The sequence below is a fragment of the Dendrobates tinctorius genome, unplaced genomic scaffold (assembly GCF_039654945.1).
Source record: "Dendrobates tinctorius isolate UK_male_01 unplaced genomic scaffold, ASM3965494v1 ptg000178l, whole genome shotgun sequence".
Classification (NCBI taxonomy): domain Eukaryota; kingdom Metazoa; phylum Chordata; class Amphibia; order Anura; family Dendrobatidae; genus Dendrobates; species Dendrobates tinctorius.
Window position 1 is genome coordinate 1,681,740 of NW_027361845.1, and position 16,344 is coordinate 1,698,083.

General features: G+C 42.4%; 2 non-coding genes across 2 annotated transcripts; one reads left to right on the forward strand and one right to left on the reverse strand.

Moving 5' to 3' along the window:
- Window positions 1-7,015: 7,015 nt before the first annotated feature.
- TRNAL-AAG (transfer RNA leucine (anticodon AAG)) lies at window positions 7,016-7,097 on the reverse strand. Its single transcript has one exon. It is a non-coding gene; the product is annotated as a tRNA-Leu (tRNA).
- A 3,655-nt stretch (window positions 7,098-10,752) lies between these two features.
- Window positions 10,753-10,824, forward strand: TRNAP-UGG (transfer RNA proline (anticodon UGG)). Its single transcript has one exon. It is a non-coding gene; the product is annotated as a tRNA-Pro (tRNA).
- Window positions 10,825-16,344: the final 5,520 nt, after the last annotated feature.

The window sequence follows — 16,344 nt, forward strand, 5'->3', positions numbered from 1 at the left end:
CACCAAGTTTCAGTGATTCCAATGACATCATATTTCTTTTCCTGTGTTAGTAGTTCCAATTCTCCTTGTTTGTTGCCCATGCTTTGTGCATTAGTATAGAAACATTTTAGTTTGTGATTGGTTTCTCTTTCTCCAATATTTTTATTAATTAGATTCTTTCATCTTTGTTCTTCCTTTCCACTTCTAATAGCAGAGTTCTCAATAGCATTTGTCAGGTGTATTGCTTTTTCTGGTCTTTTGCTTCCCTTCCCATGTTGTTCTAGTTTAAAGCTCTCCTTACAAGTGTAGCAAGGCGACTTCCAAATACATGCTTTCCAGTCTTCGTAAGGTGCACCCCATCTCTAGCAAGTAGTCCATCGTATAAGTAATTCACTCCGTGATCCAGAAATCCAAATCGTTGCTGACGGCACCATCGACGTAGCCAGTTGTTCACCTGCAGAGTCTTATTCCACCTCCTTGTTCCATGGCCATCCACTGGGAGGATGGAAGAGAAGACCACCTGCGCTCCCAGTTCTTTCACTTTCTTGCCTGTCTTCAAAGTCTCTGCAGATGGTTTCCAGGTCGTTTCTTGCGGTGTCATTTGTCCCCACATGTAGTAGCAGGAATGGGTAGTCATCTGTAGGTCTGAAGAGTCCTGATATCCTGTCAGACACATCTTTAATTTTTGCACCTGGAAGACAGCACATTTCTCTTGAAGTTATATCCGGTCTGCAGATAGCGGCCTCTGTTCCTCTCAACAGGGAATCCCCCATGACCACCACTCTCCGTTTCTTCTTCACAACATTTTTCTTTCTCCATCCAGGAGGACTCTGAAGGTGTACAAGGTTGCTGTTTGTTGGCAAAGTCTTATCCTGATGTATTTCTTCATCGTTTTCCTGCGTGAGAGCCTGGTACTGGTTTCTGAGCAGTATGGGTGCTGACTGCCTCCTGATCCTCCTGCTTCTCTGGGTCACATGTCTCCATTCCTCTGTTTCTTCAGGTGCACTTCGAATTTCTTCTCTTTCTGTAACATGAAGAGATAATTCTGCTCTGTCCAAGAACTCTTCACCTTCCTTAATGATCTTCAACGTAGCTAACCTCTCTTCGAGATTTTGCAACTTTTCCTCCAACAGGGACACAAGCTTGCATTTGTGGCATGTGAAGTTTGGCTTTTCCACTGGTAAATCTGTGAACATGTAGCAAGAAATGCAGCTCACCAAATGGCTCCTGGCCTCTTCCATCTTGAGATTTCTTAAAAACGATGAAAGATGAGCCAAAATTCGCGTGCCGATAGGCTGCAACGGCCAAAACCCAGTGATCGTTGAGCTCGCGGAGACACTTCACTTATCCCAGAAGGCACTGGGAATATGCAAATGATCTCCTCAAGACTCTTCCCCTGGTTTTTCGATTTCCTCTTTTCAGCTGCAACGGCCAAAACCCAGTGATCGTTGAGCTCGCGGAGACACTTCACTTATCCCAGAAGGCACTGGGAATATGCAAATGATCTCCTCAAGACTCTTCCCCTGGTTTTTCGATTTCCTCTTTACAGCTGCAACGGCCAAAACCCAGTGATCGTTGAGCTCGCGGAGACACTTCACTTATCCCAGAAGGCACTGGGAATATGCAAATGATCTCCACAAGACTCTTCCCCTGGTAAGCTGACGCTGCAGACAGATCCTCTGGGACAGATGGTGTGGTGCAGCAATGATGTTGTGGCCCTCTACATGTAGGGCAGTGGTCCCAGGACAGTGTAGGTGAGGAGATAGGGAGGAGACGTAGATGGTGCAGTGTTAGGCACAGCGATGTAGCCGTGCTGAGTGTGTTGGCACAGGAATAAGTGGAGGACACCAGGGCATGTAGTACCAAAGCTTTACTCACAGTCTGTTGTGCATACAGGTGCCCGCATCCGTGCCGTGTCCTCCAGGCAAGGGGCTCAGTCAACTTCCAGGCAAGATGAAGTACTCCGTTCCAACACTCTGCCAACATATGTGCCTTTCCTGAACGTCTCCCTCCTTAGCGCTCGTAGTGAAGTACTCACAGTACTGAGTTACACTGGAGTTCCTCCTTTCTGATGTTCTTAGAACTCTACTTGTACGGCAGACAGCTGTAGCCTGCTTCGGGGACTCCTTGCGACTAAGTCCCGGCTCACTCACATTGCTGTTGTGCCCCCAAGTCTTGTGTGGGAATAAAGTGGTGACAACTTCTATTTCTCCGGTGTCTGCTGCAGGACCATTAGTATCCATACAACCTCGGGGACCGGACCCCGGCCTTGCGCTTAGAACTTGAGGAAGGGCTCTACTCTAACCCTAGTACTTAGTCCTCTTCTTCTACTTACGTTCCGTACAAATCAATCTATCAATCTTTCTTATGGAGAATTAGGCTTTCTGAATATCTCTTTCCTGTGCCAGCAGACCCAGGTCACTGAGGTCTGCTGCAGCACTTCCTTCAATCCATCCCACTCAGGGGATCGTCTCTCACAGACGGACCTTGTCAGACTGCCCTAGTCGGACTGACCTAGTCCTAATGTCTTCCCACTCTTTTGGTGCAGACTAAGCTCCACCCACTTCCCAGCACTCTTTATGCTCCAAGCAGGGAGCCACCAACGGTGCTTTGCTACACTACTATGTTGTGTGAGATGCAGGTGTTGGAGTGTGGTCAGGTGTCTCCACCTTACCTGAATGGTGGGGTACCACACCTCAGGAGGAGGTGCAGTACCTCTCTGGCAACTGAACCCTCAGGGGCGCCACAATTTGAGGCTGGAGGGGCATGTAAATATAATGAATCAGGGTTAGGGTTAGAGCGGGAGGTACATAGTGGGCAGCGTTGAGGTTGAAGTGCCTGGTAATGAATTGGGGGAAAGGGTACAGGTGCTAATTTATATATTAAATGGGGAAAGTGGCATTTATAGTTAGTGGGTGCACAGTGGTGGATTATAATTTATATTTGGAATGGTGGGTTGCATAATAACTAATTATGTATTAATGGTGGGTGTATATTTGTATTCAGATGTGTAGTGTAGAAGAAAGGGAAAAAGAGGGGAATGTGCTCTGGAAGCCGTGCTCTAGGTAACTGTGCTATTTCATGCAGAGACGAGTCCTGGCTGGACGAAGTGATGACGGTCTGTGCTGGATGAAAAGCAAAGATGAAGGACTTCAGCTAGAGACGTCACTGGTGAGTCAGTGTGTCACCTGTACACTGACAGTAAATACAGAGTTCCTGTATACAATTGCACTTGTGTTTTTAATTAATGATCAGTATTGTACTATTCAGTCACTATCTGGTGGTCTGGTCATGGTGTGGGGCTATTTGTTCCATGCATGTGGTATTATTCAGTCACTATGTGGTGGTAATATATGGTCTGGCCATGGTGTGGCGGTATTTGTCCCTTGTATGTGGTATTATTCGGTGACTATGTGCTGGTAATACATGGTCTGGCCATGGTGTGGCGGTATTTGTTCCTTGCATGTGGTATTATTCAGTCACTATGTGGTGGTAATACGTGATCTGGTCATGGTGCAGCGTTATTTGTTCCTTGCATGTGGTATTATTCAGTCACTATGTGGTGGTAATATGTGGTCTGGCCATGGTGTGGCGGTATTTGTTCCTTGTATGTGGAATTATTCAGTCACTATGTGGTGGTAATACGTGGTCTGGCCATGGTGCAGCATTATTTGTTCCTTGTGTGTGGTATTTTTTGGTGACTATGTGGTGGTAATATGAGGTCTGGTCATGGTGCGGCATTGTTTGTTCCTTTTATGTGGTATTATTCGGTGACTATGTGGTGGTAATATGTGATCTGGTCATGGTGTGACGATATTTGTTCCTTGTATGTGGTATTATTCAGTCACTATGTGGTGGTAATATGAGTTCTGGTCATGGTGTGGCGGTATTTGTCCCTTGTATGTGGTATTATTCGGTGACAATGTGGTGGTAATATGCGGTCTGGTCATGGTGCGACGATATTTGTTCCTTGTATGTGGTATTATTGAGTCACTATGTGGTGGTAATATGTGGTCTGGTCATGGTGTGGCGGTATTTGTCCCTTGTATGCGGTATTATTCGGTGACTATGTGGTGGTAATATGTGGTCTGGTCATGGTGTGACGATATTTGTTCCTTGTATGTGGTATTATTCAGTCACTATGTGGTGGTAATATGTGGTCTGGTCATGGTGTGGCGGTATTTGTACCTTGTATGTGGTATTATTTGGTGACTATGTGGTGGTAATATGTGGTCTGGTCATGGTGTGGGGGTATTTGTCCCTTGTGTGTGGGATTATTCGGTGACTATGTGGTGGTAATATGTGGTCTGGTCATGGTGTGACGGTATTTGTGCCTTGTATGTGGTATTATTCGGTGACTATGTGGTGGTAATATGTGGTCTGGTCATGGTGTGGTGGTATTTGTCCCTTGTATGTGGTATTATTCGGTGACTATGTGGTCTGGTCATGGTGTGACGGTATTTGTGCCTTGTATGTGGTATTATTCAGTCACTATGTGGTGGTAATATGTGGTCTGGTCATGGTGTGGCGGTATTTGTCCCTTGTATGTGGTATTAATGGTTGTTTAAAAAAATGTAAATATATGTGACTCATTCCCTTAAAGAAAAATACTTAAATATATATTTTTAATAGTTTAGAGTAGAGTAGGGCCCGGCCGAAAGAGTCTCCCGTGTCGTGGTATCAGCTTAAAAATTATTTTGGCCAAGACAAAAGCTGCTGGTTATATGTGTGATCTGGTGTTTGATGGGAACTGTTAATATCAGAATGTAGTGCACAGCCTGGCCGGCCGGTCAGTCAAGTGAGACAGCTGCATAGAAATATATGTAGCTGTCACACTCAGGTCAGGAGAGCCGCTGGTCAGAATGTGCACTGTTCTGATCGCATTCCAATTTATTTTTTTTCAACTGTTTGACTGCGCCCCTACTTGTGGATGTTTGAAGAAAAGGTGCGTGTAAATGGGTGTGGCTTAAAATGGGTGTAGTTTTCCTACGCATAAACACAGAACCTGTTGCTAAAAATTTGAATCCCACCCCTGTTCATGTCATCTCCTTTTCCTCTCGCTGTCGGGGTACCTCAGGGCTCAGTCCTTGGCCCCCTTCTCTTCTCTCTCTACATGGCCACAATTGGACAGACCATCAGCAGATTTGGCTTTCAGTACCATCTTCATGCTGATGACACACAACTATACACGTCATTCCCCGACCTTACCAACGCTGTACTACAGAAAGCCAGTGACTGTCTGTCCGCAGTCTCCAACATCAACCTCCCAAAAACTGAACTTCTTCTGATCCCACCGTCTACTAACCTCCCTAAATCTGACATTTCTCTCTCCGTGGGTCGCACCATAATAACACACTGGCAGCAGGCGCGCTGTCTGGGTGTTATGCTTGACACCAATCTCTCCTTCACATCCCATATACAATCTCTTGCCCGCTCCTGCCGCTTACACCTAAAGAACATCTCTAGAATCCGCCCTTTTCTCACCATGGAAACAAAAACCCTCACTGTCGCATTGATCCACTCCCACCTGGACTACTGCAATGCTCTACTAATTGGCCTCCCCGGCACTCGACTTTCCCCTCTCCAATACATTCTTAATGCAGCAGCCAGGGTCGTCCATCTGGCTAATCGGTATTCAGACGGGTCTGCTCTTTTCCAATCGTTACATTGGCTGCCCATTCATTATAGGATCCAATTCAAAGTACTTGTTCTCACCCATAAAGCTCTCCACAGTGCGGCACCCCCTTCATCTCCTCCCTCATTTCTGTCTATCGGCCTAACCGACCGCTGCGCTCTGCAAATGACTTTCAACTAACCTCTGCACTAATCCGTACCTCCCACTTCCAACTCCAAGACTTCTCCTGTTCTGCGCCAATCCTCTGGAATGCTCTACCCCAAGAAATTAGGACTATCCACAATTTGCATAGTTTTAGGCACTCCCTCAAAACACATCTGTTCAGAGCAGCCTATCACATTCACTGATCAAAGTCATTCTATGTGTAAGTGTGCGTGTGTAGCCCAATCACTATCTCCATCCATCCCTCAAGATGGCTGCACCATCATTGTAAATACACACCTGTACTTTGTATCTCCCCCACCTCATTGTAGATTGTAAGCTCTCACGAGCAGGGGCGTCTTATTTCATCTTATTTTGTCTAAATTATTGTATTGTTAATGATGTTACTTATGACTTGTGTTTTGAAACTGTTAAACTGTAAAGCGCTGCGGAATATGTTGGCGCTATATAAAGATTATTATTATTATTACTATAGCGGTGACCATCTTCCTAGCATTAGTTGCCCGGAAAATGACCATATTATTTCTTTTTACCGCTTTAAGGTTTTCGAACCCTGAAGCGCTGAAAAGAAGTAACAAAAGACCGAACATCTCATTTCTACATTACTTTGTATTGTTTTCCCCTGTGACTGCCAGTGTCACCGGGCTCTTTCATGGGTGGTTCCCTGAAAAACACATCATGTGCACATTCCCTGTGGCTTTTGTGGACACAGAAACTTTTGGCAGTTTTTCCAGAGCAGAAACTGACATGAAGCCACCCAAATCCCCCTCAAAAATGCAAAACTTTCCAAAAACTTGTAGTTTCTACAGACTTTCCTCTGATAAAAACTCGGCAAAATGACTGTGCGCACATACCCAGTTTCTACTGCAAAAATGCTCTGAAACACACTGTGTGCACATAGCCTTACAATAGAAATGAATAGGAAGTGTTTCATACATTTCTTTAAAAGCAATCTTTTTTTTTTTTCAGGCATTTTCAGAGTGAACCTGCTACTAAATAATTCCTTAAAAAAAACTCTGTGCACACAGCCTATGTCTGTGAGTTCTATGTGGCTATACTGCCACCTACTGGAGGACCGATGCATAAACATGAAAAATACTAAATATAGATTGTAGATATATCTGATCACTTTTGTACCAAAGTTAATAATTGAGTAAGGCATATTCTAATCATAACTATGTATGAATATCATACACTGAAATATGATCAGTTACTGTAAATATTGATATAAAACAACTCTGGCAGCGGTGGGATTCGAACCCACGCCCCCGAAGAGACTGGAGCCTTAATCCAGCGCCTTAGACCGCTCGGCCACGCTACCTGTTGTTAGACTCATATTTTGTGTGTTGTGGTGTAAAATAAAGATAATTTGCTGTTGAATCTGTATTCACTGAACTCGTATGATCGCTCCTCACTGCACCTCCTCCCAGTGTTCAGTACAAGCTGCAGCGCATGGTGTTTTTTTGCCATTGTAATCGGATTGTAATCAGAAGGATTTATTACCACCTAGAGGATAGATGACAGTATAATAACTGTAGGTAACACTCCCGTAGGACCACAGTCGGATGACATCTGACTGGGTCAGAAGGGAAAAGGTGTAGAAACTGTTTATATTTCTCCCAGTGCGATAAAAACCGATGAGCAGAGGTGTAACGATTGTGGTCGCAGAGATTGCTACCGGCCTGTGAGGGTGGGGGGGACACCGATGCCAACTCAAACTTCAACTGGTTTGGACGCACGATCAGCTAAAGTGCATGGTGGCGCAGACACCAGCAACATCTGTGGCTGCAATACACGCTGCCGGCCAATCAGAGGTTGGAAGCTGATGTCGACGTTCACATGATTGAAGATGCATGGCTGTGACGACAGGCGCTCCCGTCGCTTGCATGCTGAAGGTAGCATTGGCTCCAGAAGAAGAGTCTGTGTGATGGGGGAGCGGAGGGCAGGTGAGTATAATCATTTATTTCTTTGCATTAAAGAACAGCAGCAGAATGGGGGACATATATACCAAGATGGTCCCAGGACGGGGGCTATATATACCAGCAAAGGGCCCGGGATAAGAGACAAATGTACCAGGAAGGGGAGCATATATATATCAGGATGGAGGATATAGGGACATATATACCAGGAAGGAGGAAATATATACAGTCATGGCCAAAAGTTTAGAGAATGACACAAATATTATATTTTCACATGATCTGCTGGCCTCTGGTTTTTATGTGTGTTTGTCAGATGTTTTTATCACATACAGAAATGTAATTGCAATCATATTATGAGTAACAAAAGGTTATATTGTCAGTTAGAATGAGTTAATGCAGCAAGTCAATATTTGCAGTGTTGACCCTTCTTCTTCAGGACCTCAGCAATTCTCCCTGGCATGCTCTCAATCAACTTCTGGATCAAATCCTGACTGATAGCAGTCCATTCTTGCAAAATCAATGCTTTTATTTTGTCTGAATTTGAAGGTTTTTGTTTGTCCACCCGTCTCTTGATGATTGACCACAAGTTCTCAATGGGATTAAGATCTGGGGAGTTTCCAGGCCATGGTCCCAAAATCTCTATGTTTTGTTCCCTGAGCCATTTAGTTATCACCTTTGCTTTATGGCAAGGTGCTCCATCATGTTGAAAAAGGCATTGTTGATCACCAAACTGCTCTTGGACGGTTGGGAGAAGTTGCTCTTGGAGGACATTCTGGTACCATTCTTTATTCATGGCTGTGTTTTTAGGCAAGACTGAGAGAGAGCCCATTCCCTTGGCTGAGAAGCCACCCCACACATGAGTGGTTTCAGGATGCTTGACAGTTGGCATGAGACAAGACTGGTGGTAGCGCTCACCTGGTCTTCTCCGAATAAGCCGTTTTCCAGATGTCCCAAACAATCGAAAAGGGGATTCATCAGAGAAAATGACTTTACCCCAGTCCTCAGCAGTCCACTCCCTGTACCTCTTGCAGAATATCAGTCTGTCCGTGATGTTTTTTCTGGAGAGAAGTGGCTTCTCTGCTGCCCTCCTTGAGACCAGGCCTTGCTCCAAGAGTCTCCGCCTCACAGTGCGTGCAGACGCACTCACACCTGCCTGCTGCCATTCCTGAGGAAGCTCTGCACTGCTGGTAGCCCGATCCCGCAGCTGAAACACTTTTAAGAGACGGTCCTGGCGCTTGCTGGTCTTTTTTGGGTGCCCTGGAGCCTTTTTGGCAACAAGGGAACCTCTCTCCTTGAAGTTCTTGATGATGCGATTGATTGTTGACTGAGGTGCAATCTTTCTAGCTGCGATACTCTTCCATGTTAGGCCATTTTTGTGCATTGCAATGATGACTGCACGTGTTTCTTTAGAGATAACCATGGTTAACAGAAGAGAAACAATGATGCCAAGCACCAGCCTCCTTTTAAAGTGTCCAGTGGTGTCATTCTTACTTAATCATGACAAATTGATCTCCAGTCCTGTCCTCAACACCCACACCTGTGTTAATGGAGCAATCACTGAAACTATGTCAGCTGGTCCTTTTAAGGCAGGGCTGCAAAGATGTTGAAATGTGTTTTGGGGGATAAAGTTAATTTTCTAGGCAAATATTGACTTTGCAAGTAATTTCTGTTAAGCTGATCACTCTTTATAACATTCTGGAGTATATGCAAATTGCCATTAGAAAAAATGAAGCAGTAGACTTTGTAAAAATTAATATTTGTGTCATTCTCTAAACTTTTGGCCATGACTGTATACCAAGATGAGAGATAGATACATACCAGGATGGAGTTCATATATACCATGATGGGGAAATATATATACCAGGATGGGGGAAATATATATACCAGGATGGGGGACACATATACCTGGAAGGAGAATATTTGCTGCTAAATTTCCCTCCTTCCTATTTATCAGTAATGAAATATGCAGCAAAATCCACATTACACTTGCTGATTTGTTTCAAAATTACAGAGGATTTCTCTTGGGAAAATCCACCTCAGAGATCAGGCACAGAGATCTTTACAGCTCATTTGCCTACAAGAAAAAATGTTGATTTCTCAGAAACCATTCATCAGACCTCAAGATATTTTATATTCCGCTTCCTATGGCCTGCGTGCCCATATATACCGCTTAAGAGAGTTGATCCTACTGACAGAAAACCTTTAAGGCTCGTTAGTGGAGCACAAGTCTTAATGCATCGAGCACAGCCCAGAGCCTCCCACATTACCAGCTTAGGCCTGTTTCACAAATCAGTCGTTTTGGTCAGTCAAAATCCGCCAAAATGGTGGATAGCGGATCCGTTCCTGTACTGACCACAACGTTTGTCACCGGACCGTTATTTTAACGGATCTGTCAAAGGAAGAATTTTAAAGGAACCGCTGCGAGAGAGAGAGAGAATTTTTCAGCCGCTAGAACAGAGATTAGGGTTAAATTTGCAGCTGAGTGAAGTCTTTCGGACATGCGCAGTGAGAACTGCGGATCCTGCCGCCCGAAAAAACGTTTCATGGTCCGTTCGGGCATGTTGGCGGACATCAAAATTTTGGCGGATCCGCAAAAAAACGGTAATGCAACTTAATGGGAAAAAAAAGATCCACCAAAAAAAATGGCGGATCCGTTTTTTTGCAAAACGGGGGATTTTGACTGATGGACACAAATGGATATGTGAAACAGGCCTTAGATACACAGCAGTGTACCTCTAGGGATAAAGAAAAATATCACGGACCCCTGAAAAAAGCTTCTCCCAAAACCTGCTTTTAACTCAGGAAGATTTCTTCTTTTGAGGAGGTGGGAGACTAGATGTGGTTTGAGTATGACCTTAAAAATGGCCAATGACTCCAGCTGAAAGTTGTGACTTCGTTATATTCAGTGAGGTGCAACAGGTGCCATAATGTCCTGTGTATGAGAAATCCGGGACTGATTGTGGGTACTGAGGAAAAAGTTCATGATGAGTCAGGTACAGAACAGGTGACTGACAGCTGTGCAAATACAAGTAAGAAGATCTGTGAACAGTTCCAGTTGGCTTGTTGGTCTAGGGGTATGATTCTCGCTTTGGGTGCGAGAGGTCCCGGGTTCAAATCCCGGACGAGCCCAAGTTTTGTACAGTTGCAACGAAAATCATACCTTTTCTGCATTTCTGTTATTTCCTTCTACATACAAATCAGTATAGTACATAAGAGGAGTATAGTAGTTATATTCTTGTACATAGGGGGCAGTATTATAGTAGTTATATTCTTGTACATAGGGGCAGTATTATAGTAGTTATATTTTTGTACATAGGGGGCAGTATTATAGTAGTTATATTCTTGTACTTAGGGGCAGTATTATAGTAGTTATATTCTTGTACATAGGGGCAGTATTATAGTAGTTATATTCTTGTACATAGGAGCAGTATTATAGTAGTTATATTCTTGTACTTAGGGGCAGTATTATAGTAGTTATATTCTTGTACATAAGAGCAGTATAGTAGTTATATTCTTGTACATAGGGGCAGTATTATAGTAGTTATATTCTTGTACATAGGGGCAGTATTATAGTAGTTATATTCTTGTACATAGGGGCAGTATTATAGTAGTTATATTCTTGTACTTAGGGGCAGTATTATAGTAGTTATATTCTTGTACATAAGAGCAGTATAGTAGTTATATTCTTGTACATAGGGGCAGTATTATAGTAGTTATATTCTTGTACATAGGGGACAGTATTCTAGTAATTATATTCTTGTACATAGGGGCAGTATTATAGTAGTTATATTCTTGTACATAGGGGGCAGTATTATAGTAGTTATATTCCTGTACATAGGAGCAGTATTATAGTAGCTATATTCTTGTACACAGGGGCAGTATTATAGTAGTTATATTCTTGTACATAGGAGCAGTATTATAGTAGTTATATTCTTGTACATAGAGGGCAGTATTATAGTAGTTATATTCTTGTACATAGGAGCAGTATTATAGTAGTTGTATTCGTGTACATAGGGGCAGTTTTATAGCAGTTATATTGCTGTACATAAAACCAGTATTATAGTAGTTATATTCTTTTACACAGGGGCAGTATTATAGTAGTTATATTCTTGTACATAGGAGCAGTATTATTGTAGTTATATTCTTGTACATAGGGGGCAGTTTTATAGTAGTTGTATTCTTGTACATAGGGAGCAGTATTATAGCAGTTATATTCCTGTAGATAGGAGCAGTATTATAGTAGCTGCATTCTTTTACACAGGGGCAGTATTATAGTAGTTATATTCTTGTACATAGGAGCACTATTATTGTAGTTATATTCTTGTACATAGGGGGCGGTATTATGGTAGTTATATTCCTGTACGTAGGAGCAGTATTATAGTAGCTATAATCTTGTACATAGGGGCAGTATTATAGTAGTTATATTCTTGTACATAGGAGCAGTATTATAGTAGTTATATTCTTGTACATAGGGGCAGTGTTATAGTAGTTGTATTCTTGTACATAGGAGCAGTATTTGTAGTAGTTATATACTAAGAAGCAGTATTATAGTAGTTTTAATCTTGTGGATAAGGTAGTACTATAGCATTTCTTGTATATAGGGGCTCATCTTTCATCGTTTTTAAGAAATCTCAAGATGGAAGAGGCCAGGAGCCATTTGGTGAGCTGCATTTCTTGCTACATGTTCACAGATTTACCAGTGGAAAAGCCAAACTTCACATGCCACAAATGCAAGCTTGTGACCCTGTTGGAGGAAAAGTTGCAAAATCTCGAAGAGAGGTTGGCTACGTTGAAGATCATTAAGGAAGGTGAAGAGTTCTTGGACAGAGCAGAATTATCTCTTCATGTTACAGAAAGAGAAGAAATTCGAAGTGCACCTGAAGAAACAGAGGAATGGAGACATGTGACCCAGAGAAGCAGGAGGATCAGGAGGCAGTCAGCACCCATACTGCTCAGAAACCAGTACCAGGCTCTCACGCAGGAAAACGATGAAGAAATACATCAGGATAAGACTTTGCCAACAAACAGCAACCTTGTACGCCTTCAGAGTCCTCCTGGAAGGAGAAAGAAAAATGTTGTGAAGAAGAAACGGAGAGTGGTGGTCATGGGAGATTCCCTGTTGAGAGGAACAGAGGCCGCTATCTGCAGACCGGATATAACTTCAAGAGAAATATGCTGTCTTCCAGGTGCAAAAATTAAAGATGTGTCTGACAGGATATCAGGACTCTTCAGACCTACAGATGACTACCCATTCCTGCTACTACATGTGGGGACAAATGACACCGCAAGAAACGACCTGGAAACCATCTGCAGAGACTTTGAAGACTTAGGCAAGAAAGTGAAAGAACTGGGAGCGCAGGTGGTCTTCTCTTCCATCCTCCCAGTGGATGGCCATGGAACAAGGAGGTGGAATAAGATTCTGCAGGTGAACAACTGGCTACGTCGATGGTGCCGTCAGCAACGATTTGGATTTCTGGATCACGGAGTGAACTACTTATACGATGGACTACTTGCTAGAGATGGGGTGCACCTTACGAAGACTGGAAAGCAGGTATTTGGAAGTCGCCTTGCTACACTAGTAAGGAGAGCTTTAAACTAGAACAACATGGGAAGGGAAGCAAAAGACCAGAAAAAGCCATACACCTGACAAATGCTATTGAGAACTCTGCTATTAGAAGTGGAAAGGAAAAACAAAGACGAAAGAATCTAATTAATAAAAATATTGGAGAAAGAGAAACCAATCACAAACTAAAATGTTTCTATACTAATGCACAAAGCATGGGCAACAAACAAGGAGAATTGGAACTACTAACACAGGAAAAGAAATATGATGTCATTGGAATCACTGAAACTTGGTGGAACAACACACATGATTGGAATACAAGGCTAGAAGGATACAACTTATTTGCAAGAAACAGACTTGATAAACGAGGAGGGGGTGTCGCATTGTATGTTAGAAACGCGTATATCTGCACAGAGATTGAAGCTTCAGAGACTGGGAGTTCTGTGGAAACTGTTTGGGTAAGAATACAAGGACAGAACAATGGAAAGGACACCTTTGTAGGCATTTACTACAGGCCGCCTGTGCAAGCTGAAGATATGGATGAACTCTTTATGCATCAAATGGCCAAGTTCTCCAAAAAATATGACATAGTTGTCATGGGAGATTTCAACTATCCAGACATTTGTTGGGAATCTCTCTCAGGCAAAACTAACAGGTCAAGGAAATTTTTATCCTCTCTTGCTGACAACTTTATCTTCCAAAAGGTAAGGGAGAAAACAAGGGGAACTGCTACCTTGGATCTAATCCTTATAAACAGGGAGGAAATGGTTGAGGAGGTAAAAGTGGCTTGGACCCTAGGAGGTAGCGACCATGCTATTTTAGAATTTTGGATAACTAGAGGCGGAAGACCTGTGAAGACTCAGACGTCAAGGTTAGATTTCAGAAAGGCAGATTTTAAGGGATTCAGAAAGAGAAGTGGAGGGATTCAATGGCTGGATATCCTTAAAGACAAAAATGTCCAGGAAGGATGGGAAATCTTGAAAAATGAAATTCTCAAAGCACAGTTGTTAACAATTCCGAAAAGAGGGAAGAATAGGAAGCATTTAAGGAAACCAGGATGGATGAACACAGAACTTAAGCACATGCTAAAAAGGAAGAAAAAAATGTTTATAAAATGGAAAGAGGGAGGCATATCTAAAGAAGAATATAATGCTGTCTGCAGAACCTGCAGGGCACAAATCAGATTTTCTAAAGCTGAAAATGAATTGAGGCTTGCAAGAGATGTCAAAAGCAATAATAAAGGATTTTGGGGATATGTCAAAAGTAAAAGAAAAGTCAAAGATGCTATAGGATTTTTACAGGATGAAAATGATGAAATGGTAAGACAGGATGTTGAGAAGGCTGAACTTTTAAATTCCTATTTTGCATCTGTTTTCTCTCAGAAAGGAAATGTAACATCAACTGTTATTCACTGTCCTATTAAGGGAATAGAAGAATCCAGGATATCTATAAACAGAAAGATAGTGAGGAAACACTTAGCTAACCTAAATGAATTCAAGTCTCCAAGTCCAGATGAATTACACCCCAGAGTACTGAAGGAGATAGCAGAAGAAATTTTTGAACCCCTCTCCATAATCTTTGAAAATTCTTGGAGAACAGGAGAAGTGCCAGAAGACTGGAGAAGAGCAAATGTTGTTCCTATCTTCAAAAAGGGGAAGAAGGTGGACCCAGGCAACTATAGGCCGGTGAGTCTGACTTCTATACCAGGAAAGATCTTTGAACAAATTATTAAACAACATGTATGTCAATACCTGGATAAGAATGAAGTGATTAAACAGAGTCAGCATGGGTTTGTAACTAATAAGTCATGTCAGACTAATTTAATTTCCTTCTATGATGGTATTACTGATTGGGTGGATCAAGGAAATGCTGTAGATATAGTATATCTTGACTTCAGCAAAGCATTTGACAAAGTCTCTCATACAATCCTTATTGAAAAAATGACTAAGTATGGAATGGACAAGGCAACTGTTAGGTGGATTCATAACTGGCTTAGTGATCGGACCCAAAGAGTGGTCGTAAATGGCTGCACATCCAGTTGGAAGAATGTCTCAAGTGGGGTACCACAGGGCTCTGTCCTGGGCCCTGTATTGTTCAACATCTTTATCAACGATTTAGATGAAGGAATTGAGGGTAAACTGATTAAATTTGCTGATGACACAAAGCTAGGAGTGATAGCTAATACTAGAGAAGAGAGAGAGAGGATTCAAAAAGATTTAAATAAACTGGAGAAGTGGGCAGCAACTAACAGAATGGTTTTTAACATGGAGAAATGCAAAGTACTACATCTTGGCAATAAAAATGAAAAAAGCATATATAGAATGGGAGGAATAGGGCTAAGCAACAGCACATGTGAAAAAGACTTGGGTATACTAATAGATCACAGACTGAATATGAGTCAACAGTGTGATGCAGCAGCAAAAAAGGCAAATGCAATTCTAGGATGTATTAACAGAAGCATACAGTCTAGATCACGTGAAGTAATTATTTCCCTCTACTCCTCTTTGGTCAGACCTCATCTGGAATATTGTGTCCAGTTTTGGGCACCACATTTTAAAAAAGACATCAACAAACTGGAGCAAGTTCAGAAAAGAGCGACCAGAATGGTGACCGGTCTGCAAACCCTGTCTTATGAGGAAAGGTTGCAGGATTTGGGAATGTTTAGTTTGCAAAAGAGAAGACTGACAGGAGACTTAATAGCTGTCTACAAATATTTAAAGGGCTGTCACATTGTAGAAGGATCAACTTTATTCTCATTTACACAAGGAAAGACTAGAAGCAATGGGATGAAACTGAATGGGAGGAGACACAGATTAGATATTAGAAAAAACTTTTTGACAGTTAGAGTGATCAATGAGTGGAACAGGCTGCCACGAGAAGTGGTGAGTTCTCCTTCAATGGAAGTCTTCAAACAGAGGCTGGACAGACATCTAACTGGGATGATTTAGCGAATCCTGCTTTGAGCAGGGGGTTGGACCAGATGGCCCAGGAGGTCCCTTCCAACTCTACGATTCTATGATTCTATGATTCTATGATTCTATGATTCTAAAGTAGCTATATTCTTGTACATAGAGACATAGAGTTAT